Source organism: Schistocerca cancellata, chromosome 5, assembly GCF_023864275.1.
Source record: "Schistocerca cancellata isolate TAMUIC-IGC-003103 chromosome 5, iqSchCanc2.1, whole genome shotgun sequence".
Classification (NCBI taxonomy): Eukaryota; Metazoa; Arthropoda; class Insecta; order Orthoptera; family Acrididae; genus Schistocerca; species Schistocerca cancellata.
Window position 1 is genome coordinate 730,111,355 of NC_064630.1, and position 8,126 is coordinate 730,119,480.

General features: G+C 43.2%; 1 long non-coding RNA gene across 1 annotated transcript in view; it reads left to right on the top strand.

Annotated features, from left to right (window-relative positions):
* Positions 1-7,904, top strand: part of LOC126189048 (uncharacterized) — a 225,686-nt gene extending 217,782 nt beyond the window's left edge. The window contains exon 3 of the long non-coding RNA XR_007537903.1: positions 7,839-7,904. This is a non-coding gene — a long non-coding RNA (uncharacterized LOC126189048). The remainder of the gene's footprint in view (positions 1-7,838) is intronic.
* The last annotated feature ends 222 nt before the right edge of the window (positions 7,905-8,126 follow it).

Consider the following 8,126-nt stretch of genomic DNA (forward strand, 5'->3'; position numbering starts at 1 on the left):
GGCTACAATTAGCTCTAGTATAAATTAAATTAGGACTGTATCATTAACTTTGTTATCGGACCATTTCTCCCCGAAAAGTAAGGTAGGCGAAACTCTGCGGGGATTTCAGCGGCTCAGCACAGAGCTCAGCTAACGTAATATAAGACGATTACGTCATAATCTTCAATGATGGACCTCCCACCTTGCTGTCGCTTCCTCACAGAAGTTGATCTTAAAATGCACACTAAACAATAATCGAGACGATATGTTACGCCTATTCAACATGATGTTCAGTATTTTCTAATGCATAATGGTGCTAGCCGGCCAAAGTGGCCGTGCGGTTAAAGGCGCTGCAGTCTGGAACCGCAAGACCGCTACGGTCGCAGGTTCGAATCCTGCCTCGGGCATGGATGTTTGTGATGTCCTTAGGTTAGTTAGGTTTAACTAGTTCTAAGTTCTAGGGGACTAATGACCTCAGAAGTTGAGTCCCATAGTGCTCAGAGCCAGAGCCATAATGGTGCTTGTTTCGACTTCCCATATCCAGGCAAATTGACACATAACTCATCTAAAAAATGATGAACCGGGAATCTCAGCACTCTAGGTGTCTCGACATCTTCTGGGAAGGGTAAAAAGAACGAAAACGAGAGGAGTTGGTAAAACTACTCGGTTTGTTCTTATTCGTGGACCTACTTTATTTTGTGGTGCGAGGTTAAATTTTTCTTTAATGAAAGTTTCTTCTTCCTCTAGTTTGGGTAACGGATGGCTCACTGTTGCTTTCGTTGCTTGTAATAATGCAGGTATACCAGGTTTGGAATCCTTTGAAACTAGGGAAAACTTAGCTTACCGTACTATCCCTGTTTCTGAGATTATCATTGCTAGTGAGGGTTCCTACCTTTTTCCGCACGGGAGTTTGTCTTTGTCTTGTCGTAGACGTTGTAAGATAAATTCTGATTGTAGCGTTCACTTGTGGGTGAAGGCGAGTGGTCCTTCTTCTTTGGAAGATTGTCGCATTGTTGGTGATTGTACTTTATATAATCATTGAAAGTAGTAGTTCTCAACAACAAGAACTGAACACTCACCAGCTGGTGTGCACGCGTAATCCACTCACAACAACATATGTGTTAAGTATCAAGAGGCAGGTTCTTTCTGGTGACACTGTAATTTCCAATTTCGACTAGCACACCCAGCCGGTGTTTCACGTTCATTTCTGCAGCCGATCTTTCGCAGGAGTAATATTTCCTGTTAATTGAACAAATATCGAATAGTTTCCTATTAGTGCCCTCCATCTAATGATCACGTTGTCACGACACAGCGACAACGATTTTATTGACAGTGTTATTTTGACGACCCTAAAAATGTTTCAGCTTGCAAATGACTCAAATTTTCCAATAAACAACAAATGAAGAACAGTTCTGAAAAGAGCTGCTGATAAACTTTTAATGGATGTTAATAAACTGGTTTACAACAAATCTTTTGCCACTTATGTTTGAAAATCCTCTCCCTACACTGATCAGAAACTGTACGATATTTCCATATAGCATATGAATGATCAGTCGAAAACGATATATTCTGGAGATTAAAACAAGTTCGTATTTGTAATATGAATATTGTCAGGTACAGGAAACAAATGAACAAAAGGAGTTGGTGCATTTTACTCGCTTACTTCTTAACGCCGTTCTTTACCATATCTGGGGCCTAGGGAATAACTCAGCAAGTCAAGTCGAAATTCTTCAGTCCGAATGCTTCTAATGAAGAACTACTTCTGTTGTGATCTCCACAAAATCTCTGAAAAGCCTCTTCCAAATCATGTAACCTAACTACTGAGTGTCAACACATTTATACCGGAAAATCTGTAAGTAAACTCTCGTTTTCCTTTTTTTTTTTTTTTTTTTTTTTTTTTTTCAAGTAACAGCTTAGTTCACAGAATCAGATCCAAGAGTTTGAACGTGCTACACAGGAATACAAATTGTCAGTAACTTTGTAGCAATTATAAAGTGATTTGTTTCTAATACGGTACATTTTAGGTACAGCCTAAAAGACTTACTGCTGGACAACCCGAAATCTGTCTGGTATATTTAATATTTGCAAATCTTCAGTGCAACAATATTAGAAATATTTTTGTCATTTCTTTTTAGAATGTTGGACTACAACATTTTGAAGATATTGTTAGAATGTATAAATCTGAACGTTAATGATAACTGCTGCAGTAATTCCCGTCATTTCCGGGGAGAGGGGCGATGAGCTCTGACGCCACGTTGAAACACATCCCAGGTGTGTTCGATCGGGTTCATATCTGACGACTTCGGGGGCCAATACATCAACTGGAACTCGCCGCTATCTTCCTCGAATCACTCCACCAAACTCATTGCCTTCTGACATGGCGCATTTTAATAATGAAAAATACCACTGCCGTCAGAAAACATGATCGTCATGAAAGGGTGTGTGTGGTCTGCAACCAGTGTACGACATTCCTTGGGCGTCGTGGTGCCTTGTACGAACTCTATGGACTCATGGATGCTCACGTGAGTGTTCCCCAGAGCTTAATGGAGCCATCGCCAGTTGGTCTTCGTCCCACGGTACAGGTGTCAAGGAGCTGTTCCCCTGGATGACGACGGATTCACTCCCTCCCATCGGCATGATGAGGAAGGTATCGGGATTTATCAGACCACGCAACAGTGCCGATAGTCGCGTGCCCATTTCAGTCGTAGTTATCGATGTCTTGGGTGTCGCATTGTTCTGCTGGAATAACCCAAGTCCGTCGTAATGCACAATTCACATGAACGGATGCAGGTAACCAGACAGGATGCTTACGTACATGTCACCTCTCAGAGTCGGATCTAGACGTATCAGGGGTCGCATATCACTCCAACTGCACACGCCCCACACCATTACAGAGCCTCTACCAGTTCGAACAGTCCCCTGATGATATGCGAGGTCATTGGATTCATGAGGTTGTCTCCATACCCGTACACGTCTATACACTCGATACAGTTTGAAACGAGACTCGTCCAACCAGGCAACATGTTTCCAGTTGTAACACCATAGCTCTAATGCTGTACTCATTTATTTTGCTTTTGTTTCATTTAATGTTACGTTGCTGTGCTTCTGTAAATGTGTTTGATTGAATAGATAACACAAAATTGTATACTCCTTTCTTTGTACAAACTTTGACGTCATGATTTGATTCTATGCAAAGTACTGTATCTGTAATTTAAAATCTTTGTCCCATTTGGAAGAAACAAAAACTTACTATATATAATTGTAATTTCTGTGTGAATAATTTTTTTGTAGAAATGTCAATATGTGCAAATGTTCGGTCTTATTTAATGTATTTGTTTGCTGTTATGTAAACTGCTGATCCTCACTTAGGGCTCTTAGTTATTCTGTATGTAAAAGGTGTAGTGGTTCCCCTCGGGAACGGAACTGTGTAGCGCGCGCAAATTGTGGTTGGCCTACGTAGAAAAGGTGGAACTGGTAGCCAGTCGGGGACGAGTTACCAGTCGGGGACAAGCTGTGAGTCGGGGACGAGCTATGAGTCGGGGACGAGCTACCAAACTGTGCACTGCCATGTAAATGTTGCATATTGTGCTGGTTCCGAGAGAGGCTTTGTCTGCTACTTTCCAATGCCTCGGATGGATGGATAAATAGCTGGAACTAATCTGGAATTGGTATTTATCATCGCCACCAAGAAATGACAGAGTCCAGCAATTCTACCTGCAATTCCACCTACCAACATGCAGTTGCCACCACATTGCGCAATCATTGCAACGGAATACTACAATGATGTACAGTGAAGGATCAGCTTAATGGATGTGTTAGTGTGCTCAAATATAAGGTAATTTATATCTGAATTATGTACCTACCTTGATTTTTCTCCTCATCATAACACCTCTCAGGTTCCTCTCCGATCGAACTAAAGTGATTACCGAGTGTCCCTACTGAAAGAACATTAAAAACCAGTGTTTCTTTTCTAATTAATGCCTCTTGAACATAGTAAAGAGAAAGTTAATGTGGCTAAAGAGTGAATTAAAGTCAATGATGCTTGCTGAAAATATTCCTATTAAAACTGCTTATTAAAGTGCTTTTGCCGACTTCAAAATTAAAAGTTCTTAAGACTGAGGCTTATAAAGTAAATGATCACATTGTTGTCTGTAGTAAATTCTAAAAGGTGAGTCAGTTTCTTGCAATGTTGTCAACATTGTGTTTCGCTGTAGTAAAAGTGCACATTAATAATATAACAAGATCCACAGTTTGTCTATTGTATTAATGCTGGGTATCAAGTAATGGGAAGACCACTAATTATAAAAAACCATAATTTCTTTAAAGCCTGAAAGTAATAGGGTGTTTTGGTATCTCTTATAATTTTGCAAATAGTTCTGCTGCTCTAACTGCTAGCTTCATTCTTAACGTAAACTAATGTATGTGTCAGAGCTCACTGCACTCGCGTGTGACAAAGTATAGGTTGTGTTTATCCCTTAAAGTTACTAATAACTATTTTCTTGAACGAGAATGTTAATCATTCTCTTGCCTAGTTAGGCTGGCGACCGTTTTCTTTATCAGTTAAACAGTGTAAATAGGCAAAATTTTGTTTGTTACTGTTCAAATATTTACGTAATTCTGACTTTCACTTCCGATAAGCCACCTCCGTTAGGAACAACACGATCAACATAACAAAATTCCTCTCAGAGGGTAACACTGATCTGTTGCTTTATACCATTATTACTCTAACAAAATAATTCTGTTTTGCAAATTGCCTCCAGTTTCGAGGTTATGGTATAGCAGTAGCAGACAGGAGTGTTATACAGTCGTCAACAGTCCAATGTAGGTGTTGACGGGTCCAGGCGAGGCGTAAAGCTTTTTGTCCTGCAGTTATCAGGGGTGCACGAGTGGACCCTCGGCTCCGAAAGCCCATATCGATGATGTTTCTTGGAACAACGATTTTCTTCGGTCCTCGTTGGTTCCATTCTCGAAAGATATTTTCCGGCCACAGTGATGTCGGAGATTTGACGTTTTACCGGATTCCTGATATTCATGGTACACTCGAGAAATGGTCGTAGGGGAAAATCCCCACTTCATCTCTTTCTCGGAGGTGCTGTGTCCCATCGCTCGCGCGCCGACTACAACACAACGTTCAAACTCACTTAAATCTTGATACCCTACCATTGTAGCGGCAGTAACCGATCTAGCAACATTGGCACGTGCATGGGTCGTAGGCAGCCGAGGCATGTCGTTGGGAGTGTTCGGCGCACTGTGTGTTCAGAGGCACTTGTACTCTGCCCAGCACTGACCTCTAGCGTTAGTTCCGCCACAGTTTACCGCCTGCCCCGTTTTACCAGTCTCCCCAGCCTACGACGTCCGACATCAGTAATTAGTGGTAGTCGCCCAACCGCTCGACGTCTGAACGTAGTTTCATCTTGGTCTCGTCACGTGCTGAACACACTCACTACAGCACTCCTCGAATACCCGGCAAGTCGTGCAGTTTCCGAAACGCTCGTGCCGAACATCTGGCGCATCACAATCTGCCCTCGATCAAACTCAGATTGCGCGCCATCCCCATTCTACACACGCACAGCACGCTCGCCGATGAAGTAAGACGTGCTGTCGACAGGGGATTCAAATTGATTCCATATTTTTAGATTTCCCCAAGGTTTTCGACACCGTTCCTCACAATCGTCTCCTAAGCAAACTGCGTGCCTGCGGAGTATCGCCTGCGGAGTATCGCCTCAGTTGTGCGACTGGATTCGTGATTTCCTGCCAGAAGGGTCACAGTTCGTAGTAACAGACGGAAAGTCATCGAGTAAAACAGAAGTAGTATCCGGCGTTCCGCAACGAATTGTTATAGGCCGTCTATTGTTCCTGATCTATATTAACGACGTAGGAGACAATGTGAGTAGCTGTCTTAGATTGTTTGCAGATGATGCTGTCATTTACCGTCTTGTAAAGTCACCAGATGATCAAAACGACTTGCAGAATGATTTAGATAAGATATCTGTATGGTACGAAAAGTGGCACTTGGCCCTGAATAAAGAAAAGTGTGAAGTTATTCACATGAGTACTAAAAGAAATTCGCTAAATTTCGATTACGCGAATAATCACACAAATCTGAAGGCTGTAAATTCAACTAAATACTTAGGATTACAATTACAAATTGTTGTGACTTGGCAAGACAGCCAAGCCACTATGACCGGTAGCCGAAAGGCACGCGTTTAAGCTCACGCAGGCTGACGTGAGGTCTGGAACAGTTAAAGGAGTTGAGTCTAGTAAAAATAATACGTAGCTGCTGGAATACTTAACTTTAATCCATAATTGGTGAACATCGGTCTGACGGTACATGCATCACAAGATAAATAGCAAATGATAATGGCGCCTTACTAGGTCGTAGCAAATGACGTAGCTGAAGGCTATGCTAACTATCGTCTCGGCAAATGAGAGCGTAATTTGTCAGTGAACCATCACTAGCAAAGTCGGCTGTACAACTGGGGCGAGTGCTAGGAAGTGTCTCTAGACTTGCCGTGTGGCGGCGCTCGGTCTGCAATTACTGACAGTGGCGACACGCGGGTCCGACGTATACTAGCGGACCGCGGCCGATTTAAAGGCTACCACCTAGCAAGTGTGGTGTCTGGCGGTGACACCACACAAATATACTAAACTGGTACGATCACATAGATAATGCTGTTGGTAGAGCCAACCAAGGACTGCTATTCATTGGCAGAACACTTAGAAGGTGCAACAGGTCTGGTAAAGAGACTGTTTACACCACGCTTGTCCGCCCTATTCTGAAGTATCGCTGTGCACTGTGGGATCCGCATCAGGTGGGACTGACGGATGATATCGGAAAAGTACAAAGAAGGGCAGCTCGTTTTGTATTATCGCGAAATATGGGAGATGGTGTCACAGACATGATACGTGAATTGGAGTGGCGATCATTAAAACAAAGGCGTTTTTCGTTGCGACGGGATCTTCTCACGAAATATCGATCACCAGTTTTCTCCTTCGATTGCGAAAACATTCTGTTGGCACCCACGTACGTAGGGAGAAATGATCATCACGATAAAATAAGAGAAATGAGAGCAGGCACAGAAAAATTTAAGTGCTCGTTTTCCCGCTTGTCGTTCGAGAGTTGAACGGTAGAGAGACAGCTTGAAGGTGGTTCATTGAACCCCCTGCCAGGCACTTTATTGTGAATAGCAGAGTAATCACGTAGATGTAGATATAGATACTACATGCACCATGCGTGTGTCTGACTAGCAAGTCATTCGTCGCCAGCTGACGCTGCTATCTGCTGGACGGATTTTTATTGATAGTAGGTCGGTGGTCATAATGTTCTGGTGTACATACAAGTGCTACGTTTCCGGACAAGGCTTCCGTATCAAAACCTTAAGTACGTACTCCCCTCTAAACCTCTTGAATCTGTAGTAGGAATTGGAGAAAACGCTGTATATCCAACCTAATGTTTAAAAAAATGAAATGAAGAACATAGAGAGAGAGAGAGAGAGAGAGAGAGAGAGAGAGAGACAGACAGACAGACAGACAGAGAAAGACACTGTTTCAGAATTTCAAGGATATGTTCTTTCCATTCTGCAACACTGAGCGTTTGGCCGGCCGAAGTGGCCGTGCGGTTAAAGGCGCTGCAGTCTGGAACCGCAAGACCGCTACGGTCGCAGGTTCGAATCCTGCCTCGGGCATGGATGTTTGTGATGTCCTTAGGTTAGTTAGGTTTAACTAGTTCTAAGTTCTAGGGGACTAATGACCTCAGCAGTTGAGTCCCAAAGTGCTCAGAGCCATTAACACTGAGCGTTCGACGAGACTTTGTTTAGACGTTGCTCGGCAACTGACTGTGGCGCTGTTGTGTGTTGCAGCCTGGGAGAAGATGAAGCGGCCCGAGAGCGAGCGGCCCAAGGAGGATCCGTGGGACTACCTGGAGGGTGAGTACGCTCAGCAGCCTTCCCACGCGTTTCCAGTGGTAGTGATTTAGGGTATAACCACCCTTGCACCCTCTTTCCTACTCTCAAATACAGTGCTTTCATTACGTTTGTTTTTGCGAAAGAGTCTGTTCGCGTCTTTGAAACAGCGTGACTTTGCTGCGACTTAGCTATCCCTATCTCCTAAATTCGGAGTCCCGGAATCAAGCAACGATATTAATACTT